This window comes from Ammodytes marinus (genome assembly GCF_949987685.1).
Source record: "Ammodytes marinus genome assembly, chromosome: 12".
In the NCBI taxonomy this organism is placed as follows: Eukaryota; Metazoa; Chordata; class Actinopteri; order Uranoscopiformes; family Ammodytidae; genus Ammodytes; species Ammodytes marinus.
The window spans coordinates 9,549,497-9,575,039 of NC_137216.1; positions in this window are offsets into that span (position 1 = coordinate 9,549,497).

Below are 25,543 nucleotides of genomic sequence, written 5' to 3' on the forward strand. Positions count from 1 at the left end.
GAAGCGGTGGATTCGTTTCCTCCAATGCGAGGGAGTTGTGGCCCGTTCTGTCCAATTCTGAAACGTTAGCTTTGACAGCTTTTTGGTCTTGAAAGCATACCAGAGGTCTCCCACTGTGTTTGCTAGGGGGGGTCAGAGCAGCAGCACACATCCAGTTTTTTGAAAATGAGAAGCTAAAACTGGGTTGTGTGTTAGTGCAAAGTATTTTTTTCCAGCGGTCCCTCCAGGCCATTGTTCAAACTGTCAAAAAGTTGAGCCTCTCATCCACATTTCTCCTTCTCATACGCTTTTCCTCCTTCGCTCTCCTTTGGCCTCATCCTTCCTTACTTTGTTTATTGACATGTACGGCTGTGGTCATTTATCAGGCAAGAGTGTTTGACAGACAGTAGGTTGAACACAGCAGGATGTGGGATCTGTGAAAGAGAGTAGGGATAAGAGAGGGGAATACAGAGGAGTAAGATAATAGTATAACTCTTCAAGTCCACAGTAATGCCAGCAGCTGTTTGTGGCGAAAAAAATAATAATGTTGAAGAAAATGTTAAAAATAAATGCTAGTGCTTGGTGTGGTAATTGTTGTCATGTGAATATGCTGATGTTTAGCAGGTTATATTTACCATGTTCTTTGTATTTGAGTTTCTAACATATGTTGACATAATTTGTAGTGAACCAAGAATAGAGTTGAGAATGATGGCGATGTCATTAGTTTTGTGTTATGGTATGTTTGTATTACAAAAGTTAGGTATGGCTTTTTGGGATGGCCTTCCATGGCACAACAACACAATTTTTAACTCCTAGAAAGGCCATTTCCTATATAATTAAAAAAGAAATGGCTTTATATTGAACAGTTAATGAGACCCAATCAACCCACACTTCCGACTTTTGAATTATGAATTTATTCAATATTTTTAGTTTTGAATCCTCCCCATTATACGACTCTCTTTGCCCCACCACACATGTGGCTGTTAGGGTCAACTATCAGCTATGAACACTCCCCATTATACCCGGTTGGAAAACACTTCTTACTAACAAGTTTGTTTCAAGCAGAGATCCCTGCTCTAACAAAAGTGATGTCCACTGGCCACTTAATCACAAAAGCACTGCGTCACACAATCTTTTTAATATTTTGCAAAGCACATCTGACTAGATGGAAAGTTAAGGGCATGAAGATGCAAGGATATACATGACTATTTTGATACAGTCATTTTGCACAGTGCGTTTTATTATTTTCTTTCATTTCCAGTGACCCAAATTCACAGATAGAACAGATTTACCACAAAATAATATATCAATTGATATTATCAAGATCAAAAAGAACCCCCTTTACTTTTTCTTCTTTTCATTTTTTTTAAAGAAAATGCTTTAAATACTGTATGTGTGTGTGTGTGTGTGTGTGTGTGTGTGTGTGTGTGTGGATCTCAAATTGGATTCCAATTTAAGAGTCATGGCTTGGCATCTTCACCACTGCTGTGCTCGAAATAACAATATAAAGGACATTTATTTTTGAACACAGTTGGTGTGAGGTATATCGAAAATACCCTTTGCAAAGCATTGTTTGGATTCCAGACGCAGTTCTGAACAGCCTCAAGCTGCACTGACCTCTGTTTGCAGTTATTTCTCAAATACCTCTGCACTCCAGCGTCCCATTTCTATTCCATCTTGTCTATTATGTCAAGGAAGCAGCAATGACAGCTTATCCCTGCGTTCCAAACGTTCACATACTTTCTCTTACATACTAAAGCATGCTGGTTTCCATACTGCAAAATGCAACTGGATTTATTTGTGCATCTGGGTATTTTTTGGCATACTGCATTTGACATGCATGTATTGGAACAAATTGGGATTGGGATAAATAGTGTTGAAGTATGGTCATTGGAACACAGTGATGTTTTTCCTCAGTTTCAATTCAACACAAGACAATCTCAAATACATAATGTTGTCTGAGTGGGCAGGCATTTGATTCTACTGACATGTAGGCCATACAGAGAGGGTGGGATCGTCACACACACAAACACATACCCAAGTCTTCATCATATTTTACTTAAAAGTCAGAAAAGAAAAGAAAAATCTTAAGAAACTGCAATCTGTTGAGGTAAAAATCATAAACCAGACAATAACATCTGTGTCATCTCTTTAATGCCTTACTTCATTTCAGAATGGCTGCTTGAGTTTTTCCTCTCGGATGACAACATTTGTTGTCAGCAGCAGCTGCGCAAAACATGTGTTGTTATCAGTGTTATCAGAAAACTTGAATACATCTCTGATTAATATATCTCTGGCACTGTAGGTGGCCATGGCAACTAGGGGGGGGGGGATTCTTCTTAGAAAGCCAGGCTGAGGAGGTTGGCTAGTGAGCGAGCATGGAGTAGGCAGCAAAACGACATGCTCTGCTGAAACTTGAATTTAAAAGTTTTATTTGGCACTTTATACCCTCAAAAGGCGACGAAATACTATTATAAGTGTATTGTTCTCATTTTAGTTAAGTTAAAACTTGAAAGCGTTACGCCAATGGCCAACAGTTTGCGTTTGAAATTCGACAAATACAAATTCCCCGGAGAATCCCCAGCAGCTGGGCCTGAAGCCCCGAGTACGAGTGTTTCAACATCCGCTAGCATCAGCGCTAACTCGCCTCGGCCAGCTAGCCAAATGGAGTCCGCGGACATGAAAGCTGAAATCCTCACAGCACTTAAGAAGGACATCGCTATCCTGCTTAGGACGGAGTTAAAGTCCGTCCTGTCTGAGGAATTTGAATCCGTCAAATCCGAGCTACATGCAGTGAAGGCGGAGGTGGCTAACAACACTTCTGCAATTCGCTCCGAGGTGGACACGATGAAAACAACTATATCCGACATGGAACGCGGGCTGTCTTCATGCTCCGATGACGTGACTTCACTTCTAACTAGGGTGGGAAGACTCGAGACAGAGGTTACCAACACACGGGAGAAATGCCTCGACATGGAGGGGCGAATGAGACGGGACAACATTCGGATACTAAACGTCCCAGAGACCCCACTCTCCAGCACACCTGCGGCGGTCTCTAAACTGCTAAAAGAAGCTTTGAAATTGGATAAAGACGTCTTGATAGACAGATCGCACAGAGGACTGCAGGCAAGGAAACCTGACGGCAAACCCCGAGTCATCGTGGCAAAATTACACTACCACCAAGACTGTTTTGACATTCTGCGCCGTGCCAGGGAATCCGGACCACTCAAGTTTAAAGGGACCGCCATCTCCATTTTCCCGGACTACCCCCCGAGTGTCGCACAGGCCAGATCCGCTTTCAACGAAGTGAAGAGGCTGCTCCGTGGGCAAGATGGTATCAGGTATGGCCTTTCCTATCCAGCACGACTCCGGATCACACATAATGGAACTGAGAGACAGTTTCAAAGCCCAGAAGATGCCATGACCTACGTGAAAACCAAAATCCTTCATGGATCTACATAAGGCTGGTAAACCATGGCTTTATTGACGTGACTTTATCCTCCATCACAGTAAAAGGTTGGTGCTGTGTTATTATCTGAACACATCGTTTTGATTGAAAGACTGTATAGCTCCGAATAATAATTACTTAGGCCATATGAATGAATACGTGTGGAGAGCACAGAACAACCAACATCTGTTTAAAAAAGGTCCCATTTAGTCATGTCTTGTGTTTACAATTGACGAGAGATATCAGTATGCTGAACAGGATATTGCAGATATTGTGTTCTAGTAGACCTATTCCTACATTTATTTGTTTTTTTATTTCATCTGATTCTATGTTAGGACCTTCTAAAATCACTCAGCTGTTTGTCATGTAAAAAAGGAGACACAAGGTGATTGCTGATACTCCTTTACAGCCATATTTTGCTTTCTTATTTACTTTTTCTCTCATGGTATTTAATCTGCCATGCAACGCTGTCTTCCCTTATTTATTTTTATTTCAACATTTTATTATACATTTATGAACCTGAGATCCTGATACTGAGATGGTAGACAGTGAACTTTTTTAATTTATTTTATCTCTATTTTATTATTCTATTTTTTTTAAATAGATATTCTATTTTTATTTTATTTTTTCTCCCTTTTTTATTTTATTTATTTCAATGATTATTTTACTGTTTTTTTACTCTACGCCTTTGGGTTGAGAACATTTTGATATATGTAATGTTCAATGTGCCTTATGCTAATCTAAGTTCTATATAAGTTTTAGCAGAGTTCTGCCTTTCAAGTAAACTAGCGCATCCTTCTACAAGCACTTAAATGTGTAGATGCTTCTGCGAGGGGGTTGGGAGTCACCTTGTTCGGATAGGTGAGGGGTGGGGATTCACTGTACCTGACTCAGTCAACTGTATGTTTTTTCTTTATCTTACTGTTATTCCTCAGGGATATTTTCAGCACTTTGGGAAATGCAAAACTTTCATTACACCAATCTTCTCTTCTCTCAAATTTGATCATGGCTAACACAGACACTTCTAGAGGATCAGCTAGTTGTGATGTTACCTTTATAAGTTGGAATGTAAAGTCTTTAAATCATCCAGTCAAACGAAAGAAAGTAATGTCTCATTTGAATAAATTAAACGTGGGGATAGCATACCTACAGGAGACACATCTTAAAACTTTTGATCATTTTCGACTTAGGGGGGGATGGGTCGGTCAATCATACCATTCTAATTTTCACTCAAAGTCCAGAGGAGCGGCCATCCTTATTAATAAGAACATTCCATTTGTTATGTCAAAGGTTGAAACAGATTCCTCAGGGCGTTATATAATTGTAGTAGGCAGACTATATAATACACCAGTTATCCTGGCTAATGTTTATGCCCCACATTGGGAAGACAGCTCTTTTTTCAAAACCTTTTTTGCTCTACTCCCTAACATGGATACGCACAATCTTATACTTGGAGGGGATATGAATTGCGCGCTATCACCTGCCCTAGACCGCAGTTCATCCAGAATTACAACCACATCCAATACAGCTCTACAAATACAATTATTTCTTGACACAAACGGTATATCTGATGCCTGGCGCTTTCAAAATCCCACATCTAGAGGTTACTCTTTCTTCTCACCAGTGCACGGGACGTACTCACGCATAGATTACTTCTTCTTGGATAAGAAGCTTCTTCCATTAATGACTAAATGTGAATATGAAGCAATAGTTATCTCTGACCACGCCCCCCTGTTGATGACTCTACACATACCGGTCTCTCATGCCAACTATCGTCCCTGGCGTCTCAATTCGTTATTACTTTCAGACGAAGATTTTATTAAATTTATCTCCTCTGAAATAACTATATTCCTCGAGCATAATCAGACTCCAGGAATATCTGCTTCATTATTGTGGGAAACAATGAAGGCATACATCAGGGGACAGATAATATCATACAGTGCACGGCAAAGAAAATGTCGCAATGCAAGACTTGAACAACTAACGAATGAAATTCTTGATCTGGACGCAACAATAGCTCTTACCCCAACTAATGATTTACTTAAATTACGATTGGCGCTTCAAACAGAGTTCAATTTATTGTCAACCAGACACATTGAAAACCTTATTAATAAAACACAAAGTAGAACATACGAATTTGGCGAAAAGGCTGGAAAAATCCTCGCCCATCAACTCCGTCAAAAAACTGCAGATCGAACTATACCTGAGATAAATGATGAATTGAGCACTAGGCATACAGATCATTCAGAAATTAACTCATGTTTTCGTAAATTTTACTCAAAGTTATATGCTACAGAAACCCTTGGGAACCACACTCTGTTTGACTCATTTTTTGGGAAAATAAATGTCCCTACAATTAATGATGAGACTGCATTCGATCTAGATGAACCATTTTCCATAGAGGAACTTACTAGTGCAATCAAGTCCATGCAAGATGGAAAATCCCCAGGACCTGATGGATTCCCAAGTGAATTTTTTAAGAAGTTTACCAACAAACTTGCCCCGGTCTTGCTATCTGTATTTGAAGAGTCACTTGCCACAGGCTCCCTTCCTCATTCTATGCGCCAAGCAGTAATTTCCCTCATTCCTAAAAAAGATAAAAATCCACTAGAATGTGGCTCATTTCGCCCTATCTCACTCTTAAATGTGGATAGTAAAATTCTTTCCAAAATGCTGGCCCGTCGTTTAGAAACAATCTTGCCCTCAATTGTGTCTGATGATCAAACAGGCTTTATTAAAGGACGGAATTCTTTCTTTAATATTAGACGCCTGTTCAATATACTTTATGATCCCGCTTCACCTGACATTCCAGAAATACTGATATCACTCGACGCCGAGAAGGCTTTCGATCGGGTGGAGTGGGATTACCTTTTTTACACCCTCAAACGATTTGGGTTTGGTGAGAAATTTGTCTCTTGGATAAGGTTGCTTTACTCCTCTCCATTAGCTGCTGTCCGAACAAACAATAATCTCTCCTCCTATTTTCCTCTCCACCGTGGCACCCGACAGGGTTGCCCCTTGTCACCCCTTTTGTTCGCTCTTGCAGTCGAGCCATTAGCAATCGCCCTTCGCAATGAGGCTGATATAAAGGGAATACAGAGAAACGGCTCGGAGAGCAAGGTGTCTCTTTATGCTGATGATATGCTTTTATATCTGACCCACCCTTTAACTAGCCTTCCAATAACACTTGATCTCCTCAAAGAATTCGGCAAAATATCAGGTTACAAAATAAACTTACAAAAAAGTGAGATAATGCCAGTGAATACTGCAGCTAAGCAAATTAATTTAGACTCATTTCCACTAAAAATAAGTGTGCAAAAATTTAAATATTTAGGAATCTGGATAACACACACAGTTAAAGACATCTTTAAAGCTAATTTCTCACCATTACTTTCTAATCTTAAATTAGATCTGGAACGCTGGAGTCTACTACCTTTGTCATTGGGAGGCAGGATTAATACAATCAAAATGAATGTGCTACCCAAATTTTTGTATGCATTTCAGTGTATTCCTATATTTATATCTAAATCATATTTTTTGTCAATTGACAAATTGATATCTGCATTTATTTGGAACAAGAAAAACCCTCGAATAAGGAAAAGCATGTTACAACGGCATCGTCAGCAAGGGGGATTATCTCTTCCTAATTTTCAGTTTTATTATTGGGCTGCCAACATTAGGACATTGTTATATTGGAAGCAATCCCCATCTAATGATAATGCCCCTGCGTGGTTACAATTGGAGAACTTATCCTGTTCAACTTCCTTGTACTCCCTGCTCTGTTCAAGACTCCCCCTACCAGATCCTATATCCAGATTTTCCTCAAACCCAATTGTGAAACACTCTTTAAAGATCTGGAAACAGTTTAGGAGATTCTTTTCTCTCAAACACTTCTCGATTTGTGCCCCTATTGCGAGAAATCACCTTTTTGTGCCATCAGTTATAGACGGAGCTTTCCATGAATGGGAGAGAAGAGGAGTGAATACAATAGAGGATCTTTTTGTAGATAATACTTTCATATCCTTTGGTCAGTTAATGCTAAAATATAATATTCCCCGCTCACATTTTTTTAGATTTTTGCAGCTCCGTAGCTTCATATCGGCATCATACTCTCTTTTTCCATCACAACCACCCAACTCTCTTTTAGAATCCATTCTGAAACTTGACCCATGTTCCAAAGGGACCATTGGGACAGTTTACTCTTTATTAAACTCACAAAATCTGGAACCCTTGACATCAGTAAGGAATCGGTGGGAGGGAGATTTGGGGACAGTGCTTTCTGATGAAGTTTGGAAGAAGGCCATAGATAGGATACATTCTTCTTCTATTTGTTTACGTCACACAGTCATCCAGTTCAAGGTCTTACATCGCCTTCACTGGTCAAAAGTAAAGCTGGCAAAGTTCACACCTATCGATCCCATATGTGACCGATGCAAGCAAGTGCCGGCTACGCTTTCACACATGTTCTGGTCCTGTCCGAAACTTAATAATTTTTGGCAATTGATATTGAAAACCCTCTCAGATGTTTTAGAAGTACATATAGAACCCTCTGCTATCATCGCAGTATTTGGAGTTACTCCACAGGATATACATCTTACGTTCCAAGCAAGAAAAGTTATAGCTTTTGCATCTCTCTTGGCCAGACGACTTATACTCCTCAAGTGGAAAGAGAAGTTCTCCCCAACCTTTAAAATGTGGATTAAAGATATGATGCATCACTTAGTGTTAGAGAAGATTCGTTACTCCACTAGAGGGTGTGCTCAGAAATTTTATGCTATATGGAAACCTTTTTTGACCTATGTGGAGAGGATAGATTATGCTAATATGGGAGTTTAGTGCTGCTGACCTCATTTCCTTCTCTATTGTAGCTGATTTACTGAGGTGTAATTTTAATTTCAATCTGTATTTATTTTTTGTATTTTCCCCTTAGACTGTTATTTAACCGTTTGCATATTTCTGGTTTTGTTTTGATTTTGTCTTTTTACTTATGTGCATTTCAAATGTGATCCCTGAATGCTATTGTTATAGAATGGTACAGTGTTACTGTTAAAGGGGTGGGGCTCTGTTGGAGCAAGTTGGGGTGGGGGTGGGGGGGGGAGGGTTATAATTGTATGAATCTAAGTGTATCTGCATTGCATTCTGTAAAACGTCAAAAATACCAATAAATAAACCTTGAGAAAAAAAAAAAAGAAAGCCAGGCTAAGTGGAATGAGGTAGGGCATCACAGGACAAATAAATGCAACTAAAGGACATGGAGAGGGCAGACCGAATGAGAGGAGAGAGCAAAAAAAGGGAAATAATGGAGAGTGCAATTGAAAGGTTGTGAGGGCTGGAGAGAATGCAATAAAAAGTAAGTAGGGTAAGAGTGGCCCTCCAAGGAGACCGAGAGATAGACACTGTGAAAGAGAACCAAGGACAGAGGCACACAGAGGGAGCACGGGGGTTAAAACGAGCGCACCCAGGAGACGGCATCGTAAAACAGAAGTGGGCTGAAGAGAGTGAGAAAGAGAGAGAGAGAGAGAGAGATCATCATACAGATGTATAGCCTACATGGTTCATATTGTATATTGTTTTATTTTGACACATATTGTGTATTGTTTGAATATTGTTTGAATGTTTGGATTTATTTGATGCTTTGGCAATATTGCTTTTTATTTTTTTATTTTTTTTACTTCCATGCCAATAAAGCCAATTTTGAATTTTGAATTTGAATTTGCATTTGAGAGAGAGAGAGAAACAGAAAGAAAGTTGTGCAATGAAACCAAAGAGAATAGGGACTTCCTCACTGGAGACTCATGTTCTCCCTCTACTCAACGCCTTTGCTGAAGCACAAACAAACATCTAGAGTCCTCCTGACTATCTGCGGCTTGTCACCTGTCACTGACCTGACCGTATGTGAGGTCGCGGTAATTCTATTAAGTTCATGATTTGGATCATAGTCGACATTTGTGTGAAACCTCGAAGAAAATCCCTCAAAAAGCGTTCTAGAGATATTGCTGTCATTAGGCATGAGGTTACAGTGACCTTGACCTTTGACCTTTGACCTCCAAACAATCTAATCATTTCATCTCTGAGGCATAGTCGACATTTGTGCAAAGTCGGAAGAAAATCCCTCAAAGCGTTCATGAGATATCGCGCTCACCAGAATGGCCCGGACGGACTTATCGATCCTAAAAAAAACATAATGCCTACGACCTTTCGACTATCACTGGAACGGAGGCATGACAAATTGAATGTCTACTGTCACAGAGTCGGAAATGATCAATTTAAAGTTCAAAGCAGGGTGTGTCAGAGTAAAGACAGCTTTAGTATGTGTATAGCTCTGTGTAAAGCTGGCTAGCCCAAGGTCTGTCTCTTTGGTGATGTTTGGGCCCAGCACTGCATGGTGGATACGGCTGTGAACCTTCCTAAATTGAGCCCCTTACTGCGGCTCTTTTACTTGCGGGAATGCAGTGGGTGAGGATGAGAGCTTTTTTTCTGTCAGAATCGATGGGAAGTGATCTCTCACTACACTTGCTCTGTCGCAGTACGCGAGAAGCCAGCAAATAAGTTAACTAATCCACTTGTGGTGTTGTCCCTCCAAAGCAAGCGAAGGCTGATAATTTTTCTTTAGACTCATCGTGGCATGGAAGGTAATACATTTAGATTAAATAAATGGTAAGCGTAATACATAAGCAACATGCTACCGATCGATTTGAGAGGAAAATTCAATTTGTTACTATAAGAGTTTAACTTTATAATTTATAGCATATCCTTTTTATTTTGTCTTTAAAACAATAATTCAGAAGACATGTTTTCCATGTCTTTTACACATTTCCATGCAAATGGCACAGCTAATTTATAATTCATGCTACTTGAAGTCCAATTTAGAAGCAGAGGTTTGTTTTTGATGTTATGTCTTCAATGAGATTCATTTGTTCGGGACGTGACAACAAAGCCTCCATCATGTAGCTCAATGTTATCACAGCAGTTGGATTATTATCACACAACAAATTAAGGTTGTCATATTTTATACTAAGCTGTTGATAACTTAGTGCTTAATAACAGGTAATAGATAGATAAAGCATGTGACAGAGAGATCAGCAAAATGCATAATGTACGTCGCATTATGCATTACAGAAAGTCATTGCACAACTCGTTGTGCACCAAAGATCTATAAAGCAAATTGCAATAGCACATTTCTCAAGAGCTTTTTTTAAACTCCTCCCGTTGGAATGTGTTTAGCTGCTATAAACATAAATACTAACAAAATGCATAACATCAAGTCCATTAGAATATGGCAACATTGAAAATGTCAAAATGATATAAGTACTGGAAACTGCATGCTAAAGGAAGAGGCCTTCATGAATGTGCTGCTCTTCTGAATTGGCTATTGTAAAAAATAAAGACGTAAATAAAGTAATTTCAACCACACAAGTTCTTTGCACCACCACAATTAACTGGATGTTGTGATAATGAAAGATGAAAATATTATTTAACAAAAAAGTGTTGAAGACAAAATAAATTAGAATGTAGAATGTGTGAAAAACTTCCATTGCCGTTTTGCCTGGACTTTTGAGGAACTTCAGCTCATTATTTTTTTTGCGTGAGGTTGCACAAGGCAATGTGCTTCAAGATGGGAGCAAATGGTAAAAACACCTCTTATAATTGTAGAATTTGGGAAAGCTGCCATCCAAGGTAATGTCTTCATAATAATCTTTCCATTATTCCAACACTTTAATTTTTGTCCATCTGAACCAACAGTGCTTCTGCATGAGCTTCTAGCAGGGTTTGCTAGTAACTTAATTACTAGTGATTAGGGGTGTCACGATTGAATGAAGATTCAATGAATCAATAATAAAACCTGTTGTGTTTCAGAATGAGAAAAACCCTTTCAAAGCTCCTTTTAGACCCGTGCTCAGCCGATCTGCCCTCATCTTAACCTGAGGCTTATAAAAGCGCTAAGGAGATGATGACCAGCTAGCCTGCAGCCAGTAACCTCTGGCCAAAGACAGCCTGTGGCCCTTCAGTATTTACCACAGCACAAAACCCCCTGATTGATTGCATTTATTTGTGTTTAGGTTTGAAGCAGAGATGTCTAAAATAGACGTAAAGTAATACACTGTCAAGAGAACATTTCCATCCCTCTGGATAATTGTGTTCAAAAACATGTGATACTGGCATCCATGCTTTTGGGGTTGGAAAATAAAAGCAGGATCTCCTGCTAGTCATGTTGCAAAATGTTACAACATTGTGTGGACATGAATGAGAACAATGAGGTTAGTTTTACTGTTCAGATGTAATATTTGGTTAGAAGAGGTTATGGGGACTGTTCAGCTAAATTATTTTATGGACCCGAGACCAGTTTTTGTTTTATTTATCATATACTTGAATTATAAATTTGTGTTTTTCCATTGAACGCCACAAAGGCACAATACATCCAGATAGACACATACATATATGCAGGCGTATTAAGCCACACCCAACTATTCTGTATTGTAGGTGATTCAGGGGGGAGGTGGGGGGGACAATTATGCAATGTGGGTACAATCAGTGAAACGCCAGTCAGTCCATTACTGTCTCGGGAAGCTATTTACTACATTAGCAGGTTGCCAGTCACCAGATGAATGCTATTATTGATTCAAAGCAAACACTGATACGGTTGTTTTCATGTAAATGCTGCTTCCTTCAATTATTGGTCTAAACAGCTTTGAAAAAAAAGCTATACCAGTTACACATCATTTGTTTGTGTTGCCAATTCAGAGTACAGAGTGTTGACTATTTGATAACCAAAGCTTTTACACGTTTCACAGGCAGGGCTCCAAGGAAGACAATGGGGGGTGGGTTGGCCAGTCTAAACATTTCAATCCAGACCAGAAATATCTAGACGAATACTATTGAATTACCATTAATACTCTTGGTCCCTATTTGTTAATCAGTGGGCTGATACCCAAGTGCCATTATTGGGTTGACATGTTGATGATGATATTAGTAGATGACAATTCAGAAGATAAATTTTCTTATTTACAATTCATTATTTTGGGATCATGAATGTGTGCACCACATATCACAGCAATCTATCCAATAGTTGATATAATTTTTCCATCAGGAGTCAACTGGATACATTGTTTGAGGTACTGCTACCACAGTGTATTCCAATCCAGATGTTGTGATGCCAACAGCACAAGTTAAGAAATGCACCTGCTGCTGGTGCTAGAGTAAATATTAACAAATCACCAAAGTCATTTAGATTCATAGCCTGAGAACGTATCCTCTAGGAAACTTGGATCTCAATAGTTGAGATATTTCACTCTGAGCCACAAATTCTAACCATCCGGTGGTGCCAAAGGAAGTGTGGGGTGATCACTAAAGTTAGCAGGATTTGTCCTCTGGGGAACACAAATGTTAGTTCAAAATGACATGTATCGTAAAGTTGTCCAGATATTTCTGGAACAAAGTAGTAGATAAACATTCATTGCAATCCTCAGAACCATGCAGCCAGCGGGGTTAAAAATATGATGAAAATAGTATTACAGTTGGCATTTAGCTCAAAGCTTCCCAGATCAGCTTGCGTGGCTGTATCCATCATGCCCTAACCATAAATCTCATAGAGCCAGTGAAGTCTAAAAAAATATTTTTTCCTTTGCTGGCTGGCACTATACTGGCTTCAGACAGTTCTTGGATATGTGTTTAAATATTTGGAATTCTGAAATACCATTGGTGCGGATAGATATACAGATTCTTCTCAACATCAGAGGCAGTGTTTGTGCTATAGCATCTCTGTCTAGCTTGGTTTCAGATAGATGATGGAGGAATGGGAGAGAGGAAACAATGTCAAATGGCATTGCAAACATTTGTGGGGTAAAGTTTCATTTCGTAGAAAGATCTAGTCAATTTGTCATATATTTATTTATCCTTGTTTGCCTTTGGCCAGAACAGGCTTCACTTAGATTAACTGGACTGTATTTGCTATTTGACAAGGGAAAAGTAATATCCCTTTTTTTGCATTGTAGCTTTTAAGCAATCCCACCCAAAGTTTTACTGTGTGCAGCCATGTCTAATGGGCTTGGCACACGGAATAAACTCACTTTTTATTTTTTATTTTTTTACACACGCTAGTCAAAGTGCTCTCAGCAAGATGAGCTTACATGACTAATATTTTCATGTGCATGCAAATGGAGAACATGCCTACAGCTGCCTAAACCCTGGCAGTCATGACAAAATGGGTCGACTGCCAAAAAGTCAAGAGGAAAGATTGAAGGAGAGAAATATCTCCAGTGACATCTCAACGGTAAATCCTCAATTTGGAAGCGGAAAGCGCGGTGAGGTTATATGTTGGCTTCAGCATTGCTCTGCTTCTGATCCTCACTCAGTTGTTAGTATCTGTTCTCATTCAGTCCCTCCAGATTTTGAGCTGTGAGGTGATATGGATTGATTGACGATGGTATAGCGCTGCATAAAGTATGAGTTGTTAGGGTTTGTTTAGTACAGTGATCAGGACAGAAAGCAGAGCTAGCTAAGGTTATGTAGAACATGGACTGGGCATGGTAAGGTCTGGCATTTGTGAATGTTACTTTATGAAGGTTGGCATTGTGTTCTTCTCTTAACTGGTATCTGTACATTTTCAAGTCAAACACAGACTTGCATCGGGGACACTCAAAGCTGTAACTCATGTTTTTCTTGTGAGTTTCAATGGTAACGTCATGGCTGAGATACGTCCCATATGAGCAAGAACTACAACCGTTAAACCCGCAGAGTGAATCAATGCTAAGCCAACTGTAACTCTAAAGTCATGCCTATTTATTACAAATACCTCATGATCTAATATTTTCAAGTCAGACCTTCAACTTATCAGTGGCAGTGAAGTAGCTGTACTTGTGCTGTCAGCATAACATTATGCCGATAAATTCTGAGGGTAGAGTGGGTTATTTTTGAATATATATTTTTTAAATCTACCAATCCCATGAAACGAACAAAATGCATGTATACAATGCTATACTCACTATCACTATCAATGTGTATAAATGAGCTGCTGAAAACAGTCTTTTACAAATGTACTTTATTCCTCCTAAAATGGGTGTGAACTGAAAAAAACTTCAGTTCCCACCCAATTCAGGAAATAACCAGGCCTTTTAATAACACATATCATATTCGTGACCTGATTTTAAATATTTACTTCCTCAGTGGGAAACAATGGGCTGAGGGCTGACTGCTTGATGGAATAGAGAAGTCAGACATATTGAAAGATGGGCTAACACATTGTTAGTTTTCTTAATTAGTATAGAGGCAGATTGAACTTTCAAAACCAACAAATATGCAGTATAACAGCAGTTTAGTAAGAAACCAAATTGCGCTGTCTTCGTTGGGATTCTTAACCAGCTCCATCAAACAAACAATAGTGTTCAACATCTAACTATTAAATAGTTAAAATGGTAAATTATTTCCTGACTCAAGCATCTCTGAATGCACAAGCTTTGGAGTGAATGTTTTATAGTGTTCTTGCAGGAAAACCAATGAGTGCAAAAGGGTACAGACTAACCAGCTGATGATAATGATAGTGGTTTGGGTTTATATAGTGCTTTTCTCACACTCAAAGCACTTTTACAGGTATCCAGCTATCATTCCTTCACACAGAGTCATACCTGTGGTGGTAAGATACGATAGTAGCCACAGCTACCCTGGGGCAGACTGATGGAAGCGTGGCTGCCATTAAGCGCCTAAGGCCCCTCCAACCACCACCTCAAACATACAGCAGTCATACACATTCAGACGAGGCAGGTGGGTGAAGTGTCTTGCCTAAGGACACAACACCATGACACAGGTGGCAGGGTGGGAATCGAACCGGCAACCCTCTGATCATTGGCTGCTCTGATCATTGGCTGCCCGCTCTACCACCTGAGCCACGGTGGCCCCAATACTGCAGCCTACCTTTTCATCAGTCGCTACATACTTTCCCAATGTGCCTTGCATTTCCATTTGTGTCTATATATACAGTATTTCTTTTTTTGAACCAATTGGAAAATTGATTCCATTCTCCAAGGATAAAATACAAAGCCAAGCTATTGTTCCCAATTAAATTAATACAATCCTGCTGCACACAATTACAGCCATACTGCTTATTGTTCCATGTGGTTTTTAGAATCATCTTGTCTTGCTGACAGAGGCAGGATGAGAGGCTACTGTTTTATGTTGTCGAATGCGCGGGCAATGGGCACAGACAGAGGGCTACTTGGCTTGCAACAATAGCCAATCACTGTCGGGGGCCAGATATTCATGTGTCACTGGGGGCCATCCAAAGACGCAGGGGCTATCATCACTCGCTCCCTGTGATCACACACAGGTTTTTCTCTCTATTTGATTGAACCAACAACGGCCCTCTTCTTGTCCTTTTGCTCCCCAGAGATGCAGCATCTGCCAAAAGTGTGTGTGTGTGTGTGTGTGTGTGTGTGTGTGTGTGTGATCATTTCGTGTGAGCACGAAAGAAAGATGGAGAGCTAGAGAGCTGAAAGGAAGAAAAAAAGTACCCACTGGCCCTTCCAAGAAAGAAGGTCAAGTGTGATTTTATGATCAAAAGGTGCACATTGAGTCTTTATTGGTTAACGTTGGGTCATTTTCTTTTGTGTGTGTATGTGTGTGTGTGTGTGTGTGTGTCTGTGTCTGACATTGATTCAAAGCCTATTGTGTTATAGGCCTTTCACACCAAAATGAACCAAGAGTCAGTTCCAGGCTGGTGTTGGGGTCAGTTCAAAACTGGTTACAGCCTTATCCCAGTTATGAACCGGTTGGTTTCACATCGACCGGAGACAGCCATGGAGCCGGCAAGAGAGCAACGTCATGACGTCACTGTAAACGTGTGTGTACGTCACCCGACGCCGCTGCTCTTGTGGCTACCGCTAGCTTTAAGCACAACAACAGCGGCGAATACGTCTTATTTTTACACTTGTTGGCTCTCGCTTTGCTTTCTTAAGCAAACAGGACCCATACAGCGTATTCTCGCCGGTCAATTTGATCGCTACGTTCGGTAATTATGTTATGTTTACGTCTCGTAGTAGCGGTGTTTTTAAATATGGCGGGCATGAGGTTTGAGTTGCTCTGGTTGATCAGGATAATCCCTCCCCCAACCGTTCGCGCAAGCAGTTCTTATCAAACCCTGCTCAATCCTGGGGTATGAGTTCCCCCGGTTTTTACGGCCCGGAGCAGGCTCTCTGGCGGTGTGAAACCAAAACACTGGCTCTAACTCCGAACAAGCCCAGAACTAGCTCCGATTTTGCGGCGGTGTGAAAGGCCTATTAGAGAGTTAAACAATATACACAGTACACTCTGTGCCGGTGTGAAGGAATGGTAGCCAAGCTTGTCGTTGTTCTAGTTTTTTAACACGGCCATCCTGTTTTTGCAGTTTTCTAATTTTCTCTCTATTTGTGAAGCAGGTAAATGTACTTTGTCTGACTCGGGAGCACAGAGAATCGATCTGTGTCTCTTGATTGTTATACAAAAAGAGTTGAATACAGAGGGGAACAAAAGAGCCTTGGCGATGGGCGGGCAGCCGAACCGAGGAAATGTGTTGTGTATTGAAAAGCCCTGAAATTATATTTGATTAGTGCTCTAGCCTGGAAAAGAGGCCGTAACATATATTTTAGAAATACAAAAAAGGCACAGAAAGAGATAACAAAAAAAGACTGACCTTTTACAAAACAAATGAACAACTTTTAAAATTATAGCTCTTCAATAGTAATTCATTTAAATTGTGCAGGGTTAATACAGTTTCCATTGATTGGATAAGCTATTTATTTTGCCCTCTCTGTGCGGCGAGGAACACAAGCAGTGGGGCCGACATATTTCATTTGCATGCATTGGCATTTGAGGGTATTTTCGTTGTGTGCATGTTTACTCATGTTCACGTGCTGTTCTGTATTATGTATGTGTGTGTGTTTGCAGCTGGGAAAGGTCTACCCCGGCCAAGAAAAAGATTTATAAAAGTTGACAATTGCAGGCTTATAGAAGCTCGCCTTATTGATTTCCATTATCTGGTTTCATCACTGTCACATGAAATCAACACTAATGGCATCAAGGCTCATCAGTATTGGCTAGGAAGCTTTACCAGTAAAAAAAACTGCAGCAACAAGAAACAGACCACTCAGAGAGAGAGAGAGAGAGAGAGAGAGAGAGAGAAAGTGTGTGTGCGTGTGTGTGCGTGCGTGCCTGCGTGCGTGCGTGCGTGCGCGTGTCTACGCAGTTGGCCAAGCAGGGCTGAAAATGGATGGTAACACTTAAAACAAACTTATTCAGGAAATGTTTTCAGTGAATGTCTTGGCTAACAAACACCATGGAGCATCACATCTTCTGTTATCACTAGCATTACAGAGTAAGAACTTCTGTACGTCTGTTTTGGGTTATTTTCACACTGCAAGACGTCATGTCCATTTTCATTATTGTGTATTTCCTTGCTGGCCACAGCTGACGCCAATATGAACTGGCAGTGAAGCTGAAAAGACAAGTACAGAGTCAGTATAATGAAGCATGATCAGCTTGATCTGTGCATCTATTTCACACATTGTTAGCATATGTTGTTATTACCTAAGAAGATTTTAACTGATTTGGCATTTTGCTAAATATGATTATCTGCTGTCTTATAGTTAGTTAAGAAGGATTGATACCAATCTCTTCACTGAGGGGACAAAAGCTAGCCTGTGCAAAGGTAAGAAAACAGACATCACTTGTTGAAAACAAACAGACTAGAACTACTGCCTGGCGGTTATATGACTCCGCGAGGCATACAATTGTCAAGCGGTGAAAGCGCAGGTGCAGGAATTTTCAGTGCTTTCAAGTTTTACATGGTGCTAATGGCTTAAACAGCGGGTGGAAATACTCACACAGACACACCAAAGCAACAGCAAGTTATCAGAAAATGGGAACACATTCAGAACACACAGAGGCTTCCCACTGATATACAGCATTGGAAATAATACAAATTCTTCCAGTAAGAACCAGCCAGCCTCACTCACTTCGGTCGAGGTAAATAAAAGTCCACTATTTGAGAATTTATAGTGTTAGCCAACTGATAAAACATGGCTGCATTGGTGTGAAGCTGTAAGTGCACTGGCAGTGTAGACAGCTAGTGTAGATCATCCCAGAATTAGGTCCATGTTTGACCCTGTGACATAAAGCAAGATGTCCAACATTTTAACTGTGGATGTATTCATCGGGTAGGAATGTCTTTTGCTCTCCTCCTCTGCCTCTCCAGTCCACTGACCATCTGTGTGTGTGTGTGTGTGTGTGTGTGTGTATGTGTGAGAGAGGCTTGTTAAAACTTTATTAACGAATGAAAGGTATGGCCTTTGTTCCATATAACACGCATAGCCCAGTAGGGGTGTGACAGGGGTCAAGTCAATGTGCAGGGGAGGTGCTATACACAGCTGGTTTTGTTCCAGATGTAAGAAATGCAATCAATATCCAACTGACATTAACTACGCTAATAGCTCTGAAACAGGGCCTCCTCAAAAGTATTTCATATGGCTATGTTTAGATAAGAATGGTTGTTTTTTCAAAAAGGGATCTAATGTATATGTTTTTAGCAGCCTTTGGGGAACACCATTACCCAGAGGGTCCTAATGTTTGTGGGCTAAACATACACACTGAATATTAAAGACATACACATACACACACAAGTTAAGAGAGGACAGCCTTATTTCACAATTAAATTTAGTTTTATTTATGCCTGTCTGTTTCAGGCCTCTGTTCTCGTAGATTCCCAGTAGAAAGAGCTAAAAACTAGCAAACACTGGGCTCATCTTTCATCAACAAAACAACAGCTTCCGGAGTGCCTCACGAGCCAAATAAACAGTCCTTTCTCTTTTCAAACACGTTGAAAAAACATTTCTTTGGAAGGATGGAGTGTCTCTTTAACCGGCCGCCTGCCACCATCAGTCATGGAGTTTGGTAAATTTGAAAACATTTTTATATTTTCTTCTAAGCTCTTGAGACTCTCACTCTTACAATGCAAAGATCAATGTGAGGTAATTTTTCTTTTCATCTCCAAAATAGAATAGCACTACAATGACTAGCGCTCACTGGATATTTTTTTCGGAGCATTCTCTGTAAACCCTGGAGATGGAAATTCATAAAGGCCAGTTCCTGAAATACTCAAACCAGGACGTCTGGGCAGCATAACCATGCCATGTTCAAAGTCAATTAAAGGTCACATATTATGCACATTTTCAGGTTCAAAGTTTTAATTTGGGGTTCTGCAGAAATACTTTTTATGGTGTATTGTCCAAAAAACACTTAATTTTTCTCACAGTGCCATTGCAGAATCTTCTCTTTTCAGTCTTTCTCTTTAAGCCCCACCTTCAAAAAAGCCCAGTCTACTGTGATTGGCCCTGAATCTAACTGCCGGTTTATATCTATCTGCCAGTTAGATTGAGGGGGATCTGGGGGTTAGGCTTATCAAGTGGAGGTAGTGCTAAGCGGGGTTGTTGCTTCTCCCCTCATGATGTCATCTTTGAGGATACATTTGACTTCAGCAAAGTGCAGGACCTGCAGGTGGAGATAAAGAAAGAGGGTTGTTTTTTCCTCATACTTTGGGAGTCTCTAGTCACACTGGGGGACCCATATTAATATTGAAGAAAGATGCAATTTGCACAACAGGTGACCTTTATGTCAACATTCCTCCCTGTAAAGCTTGGTTTCAATGCCTTAATGCAAGGAGTTGCTGGTTTGTGATTAGCTTAGATATTTCATAATGAGCAAGTGAATAGGTGTACCTATAAATAAGGTAATAAAGGTATACATATATACGTGTGTGTGCGCGTGTGTGTGTGTTTAAGTGTCCACAGCAGAGCATATCAGGCCACCAGAAGGTCCACGACATTGCCAGAGAGTCATCAGTCTCACTGTGCCAAGGCTATGTCCCCTCCACCTTGTCCTCTTCTTCCAGCCCTGTACTCTGCCCTCTGTGGGGCTGTGAAGCCTGCCGGAGCAATGGGGGCCAGGTGTTGTGAGTTAGAGAGCGTCACTTCAATAACATCAGTGCAATCAGAACCTTACACCACACTCACAGCAGGACACCTCCTAGACCAGAGGTGTGAACAGCCGGTCACCAATGAGCCGGACTGCACACCTCATCCATCATCCTTTTTTTGGTTTCTCGGTTCCTTTCGTTATTTCTTACTTTGTGGCCTTCTGTCTAGCTCACACATGTTGCTATAGACTAGCTGCTTTAATACCAAATTACCAACTCAAAAGGTGGAGAGATGTATTAAAATCTGCATCAGTCCCTCGTTTTTTTTTTCTTTATACCTCCCCTCTTCTAATTTCATCATTTTGCTGGCTGGAAGAGTCTTTGGGTTGTAATTACCGGTGTGATTAAAGAGGGAAATTGCAGCTTTATCAAGTGGCATTTATAAATGGCTGATGAATGCATCAATACCAGGGAATAGGTTCCCTTTCAGTGGCTTCAATATGACAAAACACAACCACAATCTGAGGGGAATCACACAATCAATGCCCAGGGTCACGCAGTCATTGTGCTCCAGGTGGCGTTGCATTGATTTGTTGAGTCTGTGTGAATGAAAAATAGAAAGGTGTTTGCGCTAAAATCATTTGTGCTTGTATGATATACCATTAGCGTGCAGAAGCTGAGTGCCTTATCACCCCCCCTCATCTCTGCGCCATTGTTTGTGCATCCACGGTCAAGCATGCTTTCTGTTTGCTTGTGGTCCGTGCCGTTTATTTGTCTGCGTTTCCATGTCTTGTGGGACTTTATCTTTACCACATGGGCTTTTGGCAACGAATCGCATAGTAGATCCCAGAGGCAAGTTGAGGGATAAATAAACCATGGAGGGAACTCTAGGTTTAACCAGTTCCCTCAGCTTTCCCTTTTTTTTTAGTTTATTGTTTTTTTTTTCTTCTGAAAGGCTAAGTGCACTCACTCATGCTCCATTTTCAAATCAATAAACGGAATATGTCTTAGACAACACAGCGACTTGCAGATCCCCCATGCTGGCAGAATTGTAGCAATACTGTATTATATATTCTGCACACACACACACACACACACACACACACACACACACTCACACACACACACACACACACACACACACACGCAAAGGGACGTATACACAAAGGGACTTGCTCATGCACATTCAAGCGTGCACAAAAGGCATATGCTTACATTGTGTCTGTTTCCTGTTTAGAAATGGATATCATGGCTCCTTCATGGGAGACTGAGGGAGGAGGGGGGGGGGGGGGCAGAGGGGACTGCAAACTGGATTATTTGTTGTTATGGTTGTGAAAGATGTCAGCTACCAGGGGTCATCACTCACCCATGGCACGGGCACATGATGTGAGATGGAGCAATGTGTCAAACCCCCAACGTTAACCCAAGATCACATTAGAAATTAGCTGGTGAATCTGTGTGTTTGCGGGCAGGTATTATTTTTCAACGTAACCTTTGTTATCAACTATGGTGGCCCGTAAGTGACAAGGAACATTGATGCCTTTGTATTTTGGCAAAATTAAAAAAAGAAATGAACAGAAGTGGAAATTAACTACAGCATGTACATTTACCTAGTACTTTGTAAATGATTGCACTTTCCCATTGATGGTATATTGTAATTCAGACAGTTGTGGCTTTGATTTATCGCCAGAGCATATTGATCAGAATGTAATGCAACATATTCAACCGCGATAGCAATGTTTTAAAACTAAGATTTTAAATATTGCACCTCAACAAGGCAGGACATACAAATTAGATATGTAAAGGTCCTATTACCAAATACATTTGGAATTGATCAATTAATTAAACCTAATTGCTGCACTATGGCCGTTGAGGATCCCAGGGCAGCTATTCCCTTGACTGGTTGGTCAGTATAATCAACTTTGCAGAGTAATCAGGACAATGATTATGAAAAGATGCATTGCTGTGTAAAATGTGAAGTGTAATTTTCAATTACTTTGACAAAAAAAAGAGAAAAGACAATGCGTTTATAGTGTATGCTATTATAACTTTGGGTAACAGGTTGTTTTATTTTCGTTACGGAGCTATCTTAGTCATCAGTATAGTACAAGTAACTGTATATAGCCTCAAAATAAATAACAATATTCAAATGTATAACAGTAAAACACTATTTCATCATTGTCACCATCACTACTATCCTATTCCTCAGCATGCACACTTGTCCCTCTTCCAGTGTCCCTAATGTTTCCAACCATGCTCTAAGCTTTCCAGGGTGGAAATATAAACCACAATATGGAACGTATACCAAGTGCCTGTATGCAAAATAAGAGCGTTCCAGCTGGTTGCTGAGCCTGTATTCACTTTGTAATCCCTGCTCTTTACCTTCAGGCTCACATTCCATTATGTTTTCACACGTTAGCACCTTTATCCTGCTTTTTCTTCCATTTCAATGTTTTGCTCTCTGGTTGACTAGGAGGAGAAGGGGAAAAGAGCCCGGGGCGGGCCACCTGTGCTGTTGTGTTGTTAGCTGTGTAAATCAGTAATCAGAGGACTTAACTTCTGTGTGTGTGTGTGTAAATGTACGTGTGTGTACGTGTGTGAGTGTGAGATCGCGAGCACAGAAAATGTGATGTGTGAAAGGAAGACTAGAATATATTTGTGTATGAAAGCATGAGTCACTGTATGGGGAAATGTGCATATATATTACAGATACAGGTTATTTCACGTGTGTGTGTGCGTGTGTGTGTGTGTGTGTGTGTGTGCGCGCGCGCGCTCAGGTATTCCACTGGTTTTACAATTGCATCATTCCACACAGGGGCACATTGACATGCATCTGCACATTCCGCTTAATTAAAGTGAACCATCCATATAGCAATAGCATGAAACGTTTTTTCTTTGCAGCAAAATCATCACAACATTATAGTTTATAACTTTTTATTTTACATATGGGACCTGCTGGGCCCATATGGAAGTGGTGCTAAGTCCTCTCTTCCTCTCTTTGTCAACCATAAACAAACACGGGAAAATGTTAAGGCGACCCTCTTTGTCTGGGGGAAAAAAACAGCGACACAAGTGGAGGGTCAGAGTCAATGGAGGGGGGACACACTGCACACTCCAACAATGTTTGTTTGGCTAACAGGACCAGCCGCCATCTCCCGTTTCGGATAAGAAAGGGAACCAGGGTGTGTGTGTGCATGTGTGTGTGTAGGTTGAAGTAAGGAAGAAAAATGGTAAAGAGGAAAGGGTGTATAGAGGTGTTAACGTATTTTGAGGTGGAATCAGAAACAGACGTGGCATAATCAGACATTTGATACATTTTAAAGGTGGGCTGGGTGAGCATTGGATGCAGTGTGTGTGTGTGTGTGTGTGTGTGCTTGTGTGTGCTTGTCATTTTCCATTCCAGGGCTGGAGGAGTGAAAGAGGTGTATTTTGAGCAGCAATAGAAAAGTGTGGCAGTAGGGGTGTGGTTAAGTTGCCGGCTTGCTTGAGGAGAGGGTGGAGTGTCTGAGCTGGTGACTGGACAGAATCATTGGCTACGTTCCAACACCTATACTTTATGCTATTTAGTATGGTAGAAAAAAGATTTAGGATGTCCCATGAATTGTGGTCAGATTTAGTATGCTTAAAAGTATGCAGATGTCTGCTACATCCGGCCGTGATTTTAAGGGTTGAAAAAATAATGCTATTTGCGCGATTGTGACCCACAATCCAGTGCGCACCGGAAGTGACGTCACATCGATTAAGCCTCCGTATGAAAACAACAGGGGAGGCGACGGATTTAAAAAGTAGGGGCAAGATTATTGCGCAATGTTATGATGAAATAAATAAGTAAAAGTGCAGCATGTCCCAATTGTTCGCCTACTGCATGCAAACTAGATTATCCGTATGGTTAGATGTAGTATGTAGAATAGAAAAAAGAAAGACTATGCAATTTGGAACGCAGGGATTGTTTGTGAATCCAGACAAACAGTTAAACATGTTGGTGACCTGGTTCTGCTTCTCTTAGAGTCCAGGGACAATCAGACATGACTGGAATGAGCCGAGTGAGGTGCTATCATACGTAGATGCTTCTCAACGGAATCATTGTCTCATAAGCATCTCAGCTCCCTCCAGGTCCACAGGCGCTTTGTTTTCAGTATCACAGCCAGGGAAATGCTGTGCCATTAAGGAATGCTCCAAGGCACAATAAAAATACAATTTTGCACTGATCCATCTCTTCTTTAATGCTCTCTCCCAGTGTGTGATCAGCGCACCTCACGACAAGGTTTTTAGTTACACTTAACTCAGACTCGAGGACACATTTCTATGCTACCTTTTGCACTTTACAGCCATATTCACCAAAGGTCTGAGCTTGCATCATAACGGTTGGTATAGGATTGGCTGCAAGTTTACATTTTATAATATTATAACAGCTGTCTATTATCAGTTAATCAGAAAAACACCTGAATTGTGCTTTCTCGTTTTTTTTTCTTTGTCTGATAAGCAAATCATTTGTATCTTGTCAAAGATACCTTTCACATACAAATGAGCATAACATGTTTTATATATTGCACCTTAAAGAAATATGATTTGAGTTTAGTCTCATTGTGGGCTGCTACATATAAACACACTTATATCTGTATTTTGTATCTCTCTTCGCTGGTGTTTTTCCATAATTTAAAACAGTTTTGATAACGTATAGATGCACTTAACTTTCCCTTGTTCTCTGTACTGTTATTTTAAGAAGTTCATACACTGTTGCACATTTCTCTAGTGTGAAAGCCTGCCTTTATTCTCTCATGTTACACTCCTCGGGCAAAAAACAATACAACTCGAGGACTGCAAGTTATTTAGAACTGTTCACTCTAAATAGGTAAATAGAGTGGAAAGAGAACATGTATTAATACTGTATTATGCCCCAGGTTGAATTCACAGGTCAGATACAGAGCAGCACTTGTAGCTGGTCAGGATTCAATGTATATATGAAGGCCATTTGTTTTACTCTGTATAGGACACTCTAGACAGGCAGATGCTTGTCAACACTGACCTTGCGTTGCCAACACTGACCTAGCGTTCCAAATCACATACTTCTTCTTTTTACTATTCTATATACAACATCAGCCCATACAAAGACAGCTTTTTAACTGACTGAATCTAGTTAGGATGCAGTATGCTACACATGGGACATACTTTTAGTTAGT